This window comes from Bidens hawaiensis, unplaced genomic scaffold, assembly GCF_021521415.1.
Source record: "Bidens hawaiensis isolate Kalapana, Puna unplaced genomic scaffold, B.hawaiensis_p1.1 tig00033482_1, whole genome shotgun sequence".
In the NCBI taxonomy this organism is placed as follows: domain Eukaryota; kingdom Viridiplantae; phylum Streptophyta; class Magnoliopsida; order Asterales; family Asteraceae; genus Bidens; species Bidens hawaiensis.
In genome coordinates, this window is record NW_027495731.1 from 197,081 (window position 1) to 212,240 (window position 15,160).

Genomic DNA, 15,160 nt, shown 5'->3' on the forward strand with positions numbered 1-15,160 from the left:
CGTTCCCTTAAAAAGTTTTAACTTTGAAGACAAATGCATAGCCTGCAAGAAGGGAAAACAACACAAGAAATCCCATCTCACCAAGAAAATTAACTCAATTGCCGGTACTCTAGAACTACTTCATATGGATCTCTTCGGTCCCGTGAATGTACAAAGTCTAGGTGGTACCTCTTACTGCTTGGTGATCACTGATGACTACTCGCGATACTCGTGGGTATATTTTCTGAAAACGAAAGATGAGACGGCTCAAATGGTGAAGAATCTAATTACAAAAGTTGAGAACGTCATGAGTAAATCAGTTAAGTACATCAGAAGTGACAATGGGACAGAGTTCAAGAACTTTGAAATGGAAATCTTCTGTCTTCAGAAAGGAATTGAACATCAATACAGCGCTCCGTATACTCCGCAACAGAATGGAGTGGCTGAAAGGAAGAACCGAACGTTAATTGAAGGAGCCAGAACTATGCTGGCAGACTCAAAGCTTCCTGTGATGTTCTGGGCTGAAGCAGTTGCTACAGCCTGCTATGTTCTGAATCGGGTGTTAACCGTTAAGAGACTTGGAAAAACTTGTTACGAGCTTATGCACGGAAGGAAGCCCAACTTGTGCGGTCTTGAACCTTTTGGGTCTCCTTGTTCGATTTTGAAGACTAACTCGAAATTTGGTGAAGTAGCCGATGAGGGAATCCTAGTCGGTTATGTTGTTGGGACTCCCAACAGACGGGTCTTCAATACGACAACTTGCAAGGTGGAGGTGGTTTGTAACACCGACATTACTAGTTACCAACCGCCAAAACCAAGCAATGGACCTGCTGAGCTGTTTGACTATGTTAAACTTTTTATGTCGTTTAACGTACCTACTTTGGAAATTTCTGAAGAAGACGAAAGAGCAGTGACGAAGATGATTTTTGATGAGGAAGAGGAGGTAGTGCAACATCAGATGACAGAAAAATCTCAGCCTTCCACATCAAACCCTATCGATACCCCTGCGGCCTCAACTGAAGATGAGTTTATTAATCCTTTTCACTCTCAGCCTGAAACTACCATAGATGAGATCTCTTCAAACTTGGAAGACAATTTGCATGTCGGTGCTGTTCCGACCACGAGAATTCACAAAGATCACCCATTGGAGAATGTTATAGGTGACGTGTCCTCTAGTGTACAAACCAGAAGTAGCTTGAATGAGCACACCTGTGTTTATACAAGCATTAAAGATACAGGTATCATGAACGAATGTTTGTACTCTTGCTTCATAAGCCAAGTCGAACCGAAAAATTATCAAATGGCTTTAAAGGACAGCTCGTGGGTCGAAGCCATGCAAGAAGAGTTGGCTCAGTTCGAAAAAATGGAAGTTCGGACTTTGGTTGAAAAACCAAAGAATGTGCATGCTATAGGCACGAAATGGGTGTTCAAGTGCAAGAGAGATGAAAAGGGGATTATCGTGAGAAATAAGGCGAGGCTGGTTGTTAAAGGTTTTAATCAACAAGAGGGTATTGACTACAATGAGGTTTTCGCTCCTGTTGCCCGGTTAGAAGCGATTAGATTGTTTTTGGCGTTTGCTGCATCTAAAAAGATGAAGGTGTTTCAGTTAGATGTGAAGAGCGCGTTTCTTAACGGGAAAGTTGATGAGGTTGTGTTTGTTGAGCAACCTCCGGGTTTTCCTGACCCAGACTTTCCGGATCACGTATACAGGTTGAGCAAGGCGTTATATGGGTTACATCAGGCACCTCGTGCATGGTATTCAACGTTATCGGACTACTTGCTGGAAAATGGTTTTGAAAGAGGATTGATTGACAGTACGCTGTTTGTGAAGAGAGAAGGATGTGACTTCTTACTGGTTCAAGTCTACGTGGATGATATCATTTTTGCTGCATCAAGAGTATCCATGTGTCAGGATTTTGAGGCTGTCATGAAGAAACGATTCGAGATGAGTGCTATGGGTGAACTAACCTTCTTTCTAGGATTGCAGGTTGATCAGAAGAAGGATGGGATGTTCATTCATCAAACAAAGTATGTTCATGATGTGCTGAAGAGATTCAAGATGGAGGACAGTTCTCCATATGACACCCCAATCTGCGTCAATCACAAGTTGGGCGCTGAATCAGATGGTGACGCAGATGTGGACCCTACTCTGTATCGGGCGATAATAGGTTCATTAATGTATTTAACTGCTTCTAGGCCCGATATAATGTTTTCTGTTTGTCTTTGTGCTCGTTTTCAGGCAAACCCAAAGGAATCTCACATGAAAGGTGTGAAGAGGATTTTGCGGTATCTTAAGGGCAAGCCGAAACTAGGGTTGTGGTACCCAAAGGGAGGAGACGTTGAACTGGTGGCGTATACAGATTCTGATTATGGTGGCTGTAATCAGAGTCGGAAGTCAACAACAGGAGGCTGTCAGTTTCTTGGAGGAAGATTAGTTTCCTGGCAGTGCAAGAAACAGACATCAGTTGCAATTTCAACATGCGAAGCTGAATACATGGCAGCATCCAACTGCTGCTCTCAGGTTTTGTGGATTCAGCAACAATTGCGCGACTATGGTCTGAATTTCTTACTTACTCCTATTTTAATTGATAACACTGCCGCCATCTCAGTAATTAACAATCCCGTGAAGCACAGTAAAACTAAGCATATTGACATTCGTCATCACTTCATACGGGATTGTGCTGAGAAGAAACTGATAAAGATCGAAAAAGTTGATACACTTGAAAATTTTGCTGACTTGTTTACAAAAGCGTTTGATAAATCCAGATTTCAAAACCTAATTGAGCTAAACGGGATGATCAATCCCGAGTAACCATGTCTTTGATTTAAAAAAGAAAAAAAAAAAAAAAAAAAAAAAAACATGGGTCATTTTTGCTTAAAATTAGTCGGTTACCTCAGTTTGATGGACATATCCTAGGATATGTTTTGGTCCTCGTTTCAACGTAGAGAATGAGGATAGCCATTAACTGGAAGACTGAAAGTGACCGGGGCGGCTATGACGTGTGTTCTTTCAGTTGCTGAAAATTAGTCGGTCATACTTAGTAAGAAGGACACATACTTGTATGTGGTCGGTCCAGTTGATCCATTGGATCTTCAGGATAGCCGTTTACCTGACGACTTTGACGTGATTGGGGCGATTGAATTTAAAGTTTTTTTTTTGTGGGAAATGAAATTAATGTTCAAGTCTGTTACTTCGTATGAAGTTCTATGCTGTGTTTAACAGAAAATTGATCCAACCTTGGAAAATGATATATATATTGATTGTGTGTGCTTAACTAGTGAAGTTATTAGGCTTAAAAGGCTTTAGAACAGTCATTGTATGTCATGGTAATTTTTATGGTGCGTAAAAGTGTATGTGATACTCACTTAAATTTACTCGAATTTACGTGGAAACTCCTTAAGAGTTTTGTATGTCTTCATACATATCTTTTCGAAGGATAGGCAGAAAAGCGACTACCCAGTCATACACGAGCCTGTGAGTGTTCTGATTCCGGTGAAGAAAGCATTTCAAGATACTGCAGTGATCCAGATTCGGGACTTGCAGTGATTTAGTACTCCGAAGTCGATAAAAATGTTTAATTTAAAAAAAAAAATATATATATATATATATATATATATATATATATATATATATATATATACGTGTATATAAATTTCTCAAGTCCGGAGTTAGAAGAAAACGGGAGGCAGACATAGTGTATCTACAAGATAATCAGACATTATGGGTCGAAGTCAATTCGGGGTGACTTGGGTATAGCCAAATACGCTTTGAGAATAGATAGAAGACATCATTATCTCTGAGATGTTGCCAACTTAAATTTTTGAGCTTAACTGAACCTTAATCCGTATCACAGAAACGATGAAAACCATTTACGTTATTTACATGCTTACAACCTGTGTCTCTATGTCATAATACAGCTAAACACGGATCTAAGTGACAGTCACATCGTTAGTATGATTCCTGTTAGGATCTTTTCTAAAACGCAGTGGTCCCTGACTAGACTGAAATTTGATCCCTTATTTCGTTAAAATTTTTCTAAGTTTATTTGTTGTTTTTTGTAGTTATATTATTGTATTGTTGGTTACTGGGTCTTGATCATATTTGTTTAACTCTTTTTGGTAACTTATAAGGTTAAATTCAAGATTATTCAAACTTAAAGGGCTGATTTTGAAAATTACGGGCGAAGTTGTTGAATTCGGCGAAGTTGTGCTTAACTTCGCCTTGGCGAAGTTAAGCATAACTTCGCCTGAACCAACTCTGCCCTATATAAGGGATTTTAAACAGTAAGAGTATCACTTATTTTCGAAATTCCGGCGAACTTGTTACAATAACCATTATATCCGGATCTTGTTATTCACTTTCGATTTCGATCTTGTGTTCCTAGTTTCTACTATACTCGTGGTATGTGTAGTCAATATCATCCTATCTTTCTCGTTATAGTTTTACCCGGTTCGAGACCTCGGGTCGTCGAACCTTAGAAACCAAGTTTTCCGACCTCACGTTACGTGTTCATGGACGACCTTTTCATCCTAACACCATTGAAATATGTTGGACTTCATTGTTAGATCGTTAAATCGGTCCGAAACATCGGATAAACCTTGTTTGAATCTGAACAGTCGCCGTTTCAGATTCAGGCGAAGTTAAGGTTTACGCGAAGTTATTCTCAACTTCGCCAGTGGCTTAAGTTCGCCTTCAGCGAAGTTATCCACAACTTCGCTTGAAGCTTAATTTCGCCTATGGCGAAGTTATCCATAACTTCGCCTTGAACACAACTTCGCCTATTTCAAATTTTTTATAAGTTTTTAGACGAACTTACAGATGAAGCGAAGTTGTTCCCAACTTCGCCTCACCTTTAATTTCGCCTGTACATCACAACTTCGCACATGGTACTCAGCGAACTTGTGAGATGGTTATATGGTCTCTCACTTGATTTGTTTTGTGCAGATATGGCTGCTGTTGGAGGTGCTGGAGGTGATGATGGTGATGAGCAACGACAATTCTTCCCAGCCCATAACCAATACATCACTTTGGATCCAGACGCACGAGGCGTTGAAGACTATAGGGAGATTATCACATTTCTCCAACGATCACGAGTTTTTCACGCGATCACGAATACACTACCCATATCTCTGCCCAACATTCAAGATTTCTGGCAGACGGTGTATTATGATTGCAGACCTGAGCCTCCAGTGATGCGAGCAACTGTCAATGGTCAAGACATACAGTTTTCCTCGGAAGACATACGGTTGGCTCTGCAGTTCGGTGATGAAACGAGAGACGACCCAACGGAATTCGTAGCTCCTTTCCGTGACGGAGCTTACTTAAGGATGGGTTATTCGAGTCCGCTGGGGGACTCGCAGAGGAGGAAAGGCTTTCTGCTGGATCAATGGCGCTTTTTGATGCATGTGTTGATAGTATGCATGTCCGGCAGAAAGGCAGGAACAGACGGGATGGGTGCGACGATGCAATCGGCTATGATTGCGCTGACTTACAACCGCAGATATTCTTTTAGTCAGCTAATCTTTTACGAGATTGATCGTCAGAGACGGGCGACGGCGCGCGAGCGTTTTATTATGTATCCTCGGTTTCTACAAATGATTATTAATCATGTCGCTCCGTCTATACCGCAAAGACGCCCTATCAGATACGTTGAGTGCGTAACAAAACGTATCTTTGCTCAGTGCAGAACGTCGAGCACTCGTAGCAACCCTGAGCGGCGTCCCAGGCATACTCCACTTTTCGGGTATCTCATTAACCCGGAGTATGTTCCTGCAGGAGGGGACGAGTTCAGGGATCCGCAACCACATCAGGCGGCAGCACCTCATGCTGTATCGGCTGCGCCTGTTGTATCTTCTGCTGCTGTGCCAGCTACTATATCTCAAGCTGTGTCCACTGCTGAAAACGTTGATCTAGATGCTGCTTTTAGTGGACATGGTTTGTTTGATATGGATGTCTCGGGTCCTCAGTTTATGGATGTTACCAGAGCAGCTACTTCGGTAGCTGACTCTGATCTAGACGAGACGTTTGCTGAGGCAAGAAGACTTATGGTGTCTCGTGAACGGACTACGGGAAAGAGGCCGAGAACTGTGGGGGAGGATGAGGATGAAGTGGATGAAGAGGAGGCAGTACAGATTGTGCTAAGACGCTCAAGAAGAGAACAGAGAGGGATAGGTTCGGGAGCTGGAGAATCTTCAAGACTAGTACGTTTTGCTCCACCTGCCTTATCTGGTATGTCTCTTATTCCTACTACTGCACAGGTTACGGCGATCGAGACGTCGGCACCAACAATTGTGTCCCTACCACCTCAACCGCTTAATCCACCGGTGGTAGTTGCACGGTTTGTGGAGTCGACAATAACTTCTACTGCAGGGTTACCAAGTGTACCACCTGCGGTCACTTCTGCTAATGTTCCACCAACTCCATTGCCTACTTCAGATACCGAGAGGATTCTTTCGCTAGAGCGGATTGTTGCTGAACAGTCAAAGACTATTGACCGCCTAGTGGAATCCAATCGACTACAAGCTGCCCTCCTGGTTGAACATGGACGAATAATAGATGCCTTCAAGGATTACTTGGCATCTCAGGGGGAGAAGACGTGTAGGGGCGATGAGTTGAGAACGAAAAGACGAGAAGATCATGACGATGATCCCAATGCACCTTCAGGTGCAGGTGATGAGCTGCCAAGAACCTCTCAGGCTCTTGGAGCCTCCACAACTGAGGGGGAGTCTACAAATGCAGCTGGTGATGATGTTGTAGTTGTGGATGACGACGCTGATGTTGAAGACGTTATTGATGCGTTGAAGGAGTTGGATGAGGAGGAGGACGATGAGTTGATGGATGATGACGACGTGTTGCCTATGGATGAGATTGAGAGGATTGGAGAACAGATTAATGTGGAAGATGTATTAGAAGAAGGTGAGATTGTGGATGATTCAGTGGAACATGAGATTCCAGCTGTTGAGAGATCAGAATTGGGGGATGAGAGCGTGATAGAAGATACAGTATGGGAGGAGCAGCCGAACTGGAAAGAAGGCTGTGCTCAGTGGTTTGTTAAAACCAAGAAGCCTGCAGTGCCAACGATGTTCAGAAAGACTTATAATATAAAGGGCTATGCAGAGTCAAAGAAAGGAATCATATGCTGGTTGTACGACAAAGAGCTGAAACTATTTGTGATCAAACGGTACGACGGCATTCAGTACTTTAAGAGATTGTTGAGATCTCTGAATTCCTTACCAGAATGTGAGGTGAGAGATTTAGCGAGATTGGGGCTGATCAATAGAAGTAATGATGATATGGCAAGAATCATTGGGAAGATCGTCTGGAAAGAAGCCATTAAAGACAAAAAGTTTGAACTGCTAAAGCCTCAAAAAGGAAAGTTGATAGAAGACAAAGATCGTGGAATGAGGGCTGACGGCAAACCTTGGATGGTAATGAAGTATAAACCAGTCCGTCATTTGAAGGAAGTACCGATGAAAGTTATGCCCAAGAACGTCCTAAAAGATTTAAAATGGTGGTACGTGGATTGTGAGACAGCTGAGGCGGTAATGGAAGATGAGGATGAACAAGAAGTACTTCGGGTGTACGACCCGATGCATCTTGTTAATCTATCGAAGGCTGATTTGAAAGTGCTCAACGAGAAGAAGATCTTCTACATTCCTGCTTGGAAGGATCAAGCTAGGAAATATCAAAGGGTAGTGTCGGTATGTGTGAGAGAAGGGGCGCACGCGTAGAGGTGAAGATTACAAGACTCAAGATTTGAAGATCAAGATATGAAGCTACTGCCAAGGGGGAGTCTGTTGGTACATGTATGTCAGTAGTTCATAGTCTAGCATTTGTAATCGAGTCTGTAATGTAATTATGTTTTGTTTATGTTTGTTTTGTAATGCGCGAAGTTGTCAACAAGTTCGCTATGGCGAACTTGTTGAATCAGCGAAGTTATTGACAACTTCGCCTATGGCGAAGTTGTCGTGTATATAAACTGTTTCAGACGAAACAGTTTGGGTTGTTCGTTTAGGGTTTTCGTTTCAGTTTTCAGTAACCAAGTTACGTGTCATAGTCTGTAACAGTGACCTCGAGTCACGTGTTTGTTATCAATATAACGTGGTTGGTTTATTGCTTGTGTGTTCGATCTCTACATACTCTACACTCGTATCTACCTACGCAGGGATTCCGCACCTGCATTGTTAGAGACATCCCGTGTACGATCCGTCCAGGAACCTACAGTTGTCCATAACTTCGCTTGTTCAACAAGTTCGCCTAGGCGAACTTGTCAACAACTTCGCTTGGTTAACAAGTTCGCCTAAGCGAACTTGTCAACAACTTCGCTTTAAACAAACAAATACATAAACAATATTACAGACTCGATTACAGACATTAAACATATGAACTACTGACATTTATGCACCAACAGACTCCCCCTTGGCAGTAGCTTCATATCTTGATCTTTTAGCTCTTGTCTCGTAATCCTGTATCTTCACGCGTGCACTCCTTCTCTAACACACACTGACACAACTCGTTGATACTTTCTTGCTTCGTCCTTCCAAGCTGGAATATAAAAGATCTTTTTCTCGTTAAGCATCTTCAGATCAGCTTGCGCTAGGTTAACAAGATGCATCGGATCGTAAACTCTAAGAATCTCTTGTTCATCCTCATCTTCCATCACTGCCTCCGCTGTCTCACAATCAACGAACCACCACTTTAGGTCTTTGAGCACATCCTTGGGCATAAGCTTCATCGGTACTTCTTTAAGGCACCGGATTGGTTTATACTTCATAACCATCCAAGGCTTTCCATCAGCTCTCAAACCTCTATCCTTGTCTTCAACAAGTTTCCCTTTCTGTGGTTTCAACAGCTCAAACTTCTTTTCCTTTATGCTCTCTTTCCATACGATTTTCCCGATGACTCTAGCCATATTATCATCACTTCGATTGATCAACCCCAATCTGGCTAAGTCTTTAACCTCACACTCAGGCAGTGTGTTTAACGATCTCAACATTCTTCTAAGGTACTGAATTCCATCATATCGTTTAATCACGAAGAGCCGCAGCTGCTCATCATAAATCCAGCATATAATCCCTTTCTTTGCTTCAGCATAGCCCTTAATATTGTAACTCTTTTTGAACATGGTAGGGACTGCCGGTTTCTTCATTTTGACGAACCATTGAGCATATCCTTCCTTCCACCTCGGCTGCTCTTCCCATTCAGTATCTTCAACTGCCGTCTGATCACCCATATCGGCCTTCTCAACCTCTGGAATGTCATGTTCGACGTTTTCCTCTACTATCTCTCCTTCCTCAATCTCATTTTTCTCAATCTCAATCTGCTCACCGATCTTCTCAATCACATCACTCGGCAGCACATCTTCATCAAACAACACATCATCGCTGAACATATCATCGTCAAGTTCCTTCAACGCATCAATCACGTCATCATCAACCAACACCACATCATCACCACCAGAACCACCAGCCGCGTCGGCAGACTCCCCCTCAGCTGTGGAAGTACCAAGAGCTTGAGAAGTTCTTGGCAGCTCACCACCTGCGTCTTTCGATGCATTGGGATCATCGTCTCGGTCATTTCTTCTTTTCGTCCTTAGCTCGTCGCCCTTACAGCTCATCTCCCCCTGAGATGCCAAGAACTCCTTCAAGGCATCTATAATTTTCCCATGCTCAACCAGGAGGGATGACTGTAGTTGATTTGCTTCCACTAGGCGTTGAATAGTCTTCGATTGGTCTGCCACGATCCGCTCTAGTGAAGCTATTCTCTCTAAGTCTGACATAGGCGTAGGCGAGACATCAGAAGCAGGCGTAACCGCAGGTGGTACCATACCTGATAACCTGCAGTAGTGACGACCGTTGACTCTACAAATCGTGCCGCTACCACCGACTGAGTAAGCGTTGGAGGTGGTAGAGACACAATCTCCGGAGTCGACGTCTGAATAGTAGTGGTAGATGGAATGCTAGCAGATGATGTAGCCACCACGGGAACATCCGCAGCGCTTATACTTGTAACCTGTACAGAAGTAGGAACGATAGACATACCAGACAGTGCAGCCGGAGCGAAACGTACCATCCTTGAAGTCTCTCCAGCTCCCATGCCAGCACCTGTCCTTTCCCGTCTTGATCGTCTTATCAGCTTATGTATATCTTCTTCCTCTTCTGACTCATCATCATCCTCCGTTCTCTTCCTCTTCCCAAAAGTTCTCTCTCGAGACACCATCAACCGTCTCCCCTCATCCATGATCTCATCCAAATCTAAATCAGCCATCGACGTAGCTGCTCTAGTAACACTCACACCCGAACCTTGTGCAGCAGAGACCTGCACCTCTTCAACTTGATCCATATCGAAATAACCTTGACCTCCAAAGACAGCATCAAGATCTATATCCTCTGCAGCTGACACAACAGGCACAGCAGATGCAGCTTGAGTTGCTCTTGCCTGTCGCGGTTGAGGATCTCTGAACTCGTCCCCACCAGCAGGAACATACTCTGGGTTGATTAAAATCCCAAACAGTGGAGAATGCCTTGGATGACGTTCAGGGTTGCTCCTCGCACTCGAAGTGCGGCATTGGGCAAAGATACGTTTGCTCACAGATTCCACGTATCTTATCGGTCGTCTCTGAGGTAGATTCTGAGCCACATGGTTCAATATCATCTGAATGAAACGTGGGTACATAATGAACCGCTCCCGAGCCATCGCCCTTCTCTGTCTGTCAATCTGGTAAAAGACCATCTGACTAAAACTATAGCGTTTATTGTAAGTCAGTGCAGTCATTGCGGACTGCATGGTCGCACCCATACCGTCAGTGCCCGCCTTCCTTCCGGACATGCAAACTATCATGACGTGCATAAGGAAGCGCCACTGATCAAGCAGAAAACCCTTCCGTCTCTGTGTATCGCCTAATGGACCAGAATAGCCCATTCGGAGAAATGCTCCATCACGAAACGGAGCCACAAACTCAGTTGGATCGTCCCTCGTCTCTTCTCCAAACCGTAATGCCACCCGAATCTGTTCAGAATTGAACTGAACTTGTTGATTGTTCACAGTCGCTCGCATGACCGGGGGCTCAACACGACAGTCGTATTCGACCGTCTGCCAAAAGTCTTCGATATTTGGTAAGGATATCGGCAGAGTGTTTGTGATGGCATGAAAAATCCTCGAGCGTATGAGGAAAGTAATAATCTCGCGGTAATCCTCAACGCCGCTCGCTTCCGGGTCAAGGGTGATGTACATATTGTGACCCGGGAAAAATTAACGTTGGTTATCACCATCGCCTCCTCCTGCACCTCCAGCACCAGCTACCGCAGCCATATCTGCAACAAACTAACCAAGTTAGATAAACGTTAATGAATAACACAAGTTCGCTGGTTACCATGAGCGAAGTTGTGATAAACTCTGTATAGGCGAAGTTAAAGTTGAGGCGAAGTTGGGAACAACTTCGCTTCAGCTTTAAGTTCGTCTAATTAATATTAAGTAAAAATGATCTAGGCGAAGTTAATGTTAACTTCGCCTCATCACAACATCGCCTCAGGCGAATTTAAGTTTCAGGCGAAGTTACGGATAACTTCGCCTCAGGCGAACTTAAGCTTCAGGCGAAATTACGGATAACTTCGCCTAAACCCTAACTTCGCCTGAATCTGAAACGGCGACAGTAAGGTTAATGCAAACATCGAAAATCTGATGTTTCGGCTAGTGTAGACGATTAAGGACCCTTAAACCAAGCTTTTTAAGGACATGTTGACGATCAGTATGGTTATTAATACGTAACAGCAAGTTTTGAAAGACCGATTTGAAGGTCCGACGGTTCGAGGTTCATAATCGGGTCGAAACGACCACTGATTATCATTGAAGAACAATGAATATACGATGTAATGGCATCACGAACCTTGAAACGTAACGGAAACTGGGAAATAATAACAAGTAAACTGAATAAAGATAAGTTCGCCGGATAATCAAGTAAGTTCGCCGGATAAGTTCGCTGTTTTTTTTTTGAAAAGTGATGAACAGTTTGACGATTGAACATCCTTATATAGGGTCTGGGTTATACAGGCGAAGTTACGGATAACTTTGCCTAGGCGAAGTTATTCACAACTTCGCCTGTTTAAGAACATCGCCTATATTTACCAAATCAAACCTTATAATTTGAACATTTTTCAATTAACTCTTTAAAACTTCCCTTTAAGAAATAAATGACATGATCAATTCTAAGTAACCAGTTAAAAAATCATAAAACTATCTAAGTACAAAAACTTTAAAGTTTAAAGTATAAGGGATCAAATTTCAGTCTAGTTAGGGACTACCACGTTTTAGAAAAGATCCGAACAGGAATCATACTAAGTATGTGACTGTCACATAGATCTGTGTTTAGCTGTATTATGACATAAGGAAACAGGTTGTAAGCTGGTAATATACTTAAGATGGTTTTCATCGTTTCTGTGATACGAGTTAGGTTCAATTATGCCTCAAAATTTAAGTGGGCAACAACTCAGAAATATTGATGCCTCCTATCTCTCCTCAAAGCGGATTTGGCTTTACCCAAGTCACCCCGAATCGACTTCGACCCATAGTGTCTGATTAAGTTGTAAGTATTCTTGATCTGCTTCCCGTTCTTCTCTCTTACTCAATGATTGTGAAGTCTTGATTTTGTCATCTCTAATATGTTTCAATAACGCCAAATTTTTTTTTTTTTTTTTTTTTAATAAACATACACTTCAAGGTAGAAATTAACTGCAAGTCCCGAATCTGGATCACTGCAGTATCTTGAGACGCTATCTTCACGGGAATCAGAACACACATGGGCTCGTGTATGACTGGGTAATCGCTTTTCTGCCTATCATTCGGAAAGATATATATGAAGACATGCAAAACTCTTAAGGAGTTTCCACGTAAAATCAAGTAGATTTAGTTTGTATCACGTCTACTTTTATGCACCATAAAAAGTTACCATGACATACAATGACTGTCCTAAAGCCTTTTAAGCCTAATAACTTCACTAGTTAAGCACACAGAATTAGTATATCTATCATTTTCCAAGGTTGGATCAATTTTCTGTTAAACATAGCTAACGAACTTCTTACGAAGTAACAGACTTGAAAAATAATTTCATTTCCCCCTTTCTTTCAAAATTTTAACATTAATCGCCCCGACCAAAACAAAGTCTTCAGGTAAACGGCTGTCCCGAAGATCCAATGGATCAGCTGGACCGACCACATACTAGTATGTGTCCTTCTAACTAAGTATGATCGACTAATTTTAAGCGAAAGAATGAAAAACTCATCATAAACCGCCCCGGTCACTATCAGTAATCTGGTTAATGGCTATCCTCAAAATCTACAAGTAGAAAATGAGGACCAAAACATATCCGAAGACAAGTCCTTCAAACTGATGTAACCGACATATTTTTAAGCGATTAGTGACGTTTTTTTTTTTTTTTTTTTTTAATATCGCAAGAAAAGCATGGTTACTCGGGATTGATCATCCCATTCAGTTCAATAAGGTTTTGAAATCTGGATTTGTCAAACGCTTTAGTATATAAATCAGCGAAATTATCAAGCGTATCCACCTTTTCAAGCACAATCAATTTCTTCTCAGCACAATCCCGTATAAAATGATGACGTATGTCAATATGTTTAGTTTTACTATGTTTCACGGGATTGTTAGTTACTAAGATAGCAGCTGTGTTATCAATGCAAATAGGAGTAAGTAAGAAATTCAGACCATAGTCGCGCAACTGTTGTTGAATCCAAAGAACCTGAGAGCAGCAGTTGGATGCTGCCATGTATTCTGCCTCACAGGTTGAAATTGCGATTGAAGTCTGCTTCTTGCATTGCCACGACACCAATCTGCCACCAAGAAACTGACATCCTCCAGTTGTTGACTTCCGACTCTGATTGCACCCTCCATAATCAGAATCTGTGTAAGCGACCAGCTCCAAGTCTCCTCCTCTCGGGTACCACAACCCCAGCTTTGGCTTGCCCTTGAGATACCGCAGTATCCTCTTTGCACCTTTCAAATGAGATTCTTTTGGATTTGCCTGAAAACGTGCACAAAGACAAACAGCAAACATTATATCAGGCCTAGATGCAGTTAAGTACATTAAAGAACCTATTATTGCCCGATATTGAGTTGGGTCCACATCTGCATCACCGTCTACTTCAGCACCCAATTTGTGATTGACGCAGATTGGAGTATCATATGGAGAACTGTCCTCCATCTTGAAGCGCTTGAGCACATCATGAACATACTTCGTCTGATGAATGAACATCCCGTCCTTCTTCTGATCAACCTGCAATCCTAGAAAGAAAGTTAGTTCACCCATAGCACTCATTTCAAACCTTTTCTTCATGACGGCTTCAAACTCCTGACACATGGAGACTTTTGACGCAGCAAATATAATGTCATCCACGTAGACTTGTACCAGCAGGAAGTCGCTTCCATCTCTTTTGAAGAACAACGTGCTATCAATTTTCCCTCTTTCAAAACCATTCTCGAGCAAGTAATCCGATAAAGTTGAATACCAGGCACGAGGTGCCTGATGTAATCCATACAACGCCTTGCTCAACCTGTACACGTGATCTGGAAAGTCTGGGTCAGGAAAACCCGGAGGTTGCTCAACATACACAACCTCATCAACTTTCCCATTCAAAAACGCACTCTTCACATCTAGCTGAAACACCTTCATCTTTTCATAAGCAGCAAACGCTAAAAACAATCTTATGGCTTCCAACCTAGCGACAGGAGCGAACACTTCGTTATAATCAATCCCCTCTTGTTGATTAAAACCTTTAACGACTAGCCTCGCCTTGTTTCTTATAATAATCCCCTTATCATCTCTCTTGCACTTAAACACCCATTTTGTGCCTATCGCATGCACATTCTTTGGTTTTTCAACCAAAGTCCAAACTTCCATCTTCTCGAATTGAGCCAACTCTTCTTGCATGGCTTCGACCCACGAGCTGTCCTTTAAAGCCATTTGATAATTCTTCGGTTCAATCTGGCTTATAAAGCAGGTATACAGGCATTCATTGATTATTCCTGTCTCCTTAATGCTTGTATAAACACAGGTGTGTTCATTCAAGCTACTTCTCGTTTGTACACCTGAGGACACATCACCATTCACATTATCCAAAGGGTGATCTTTATGAATTCTCATGGTCGGAACAGAACCGACATGCAAATTAT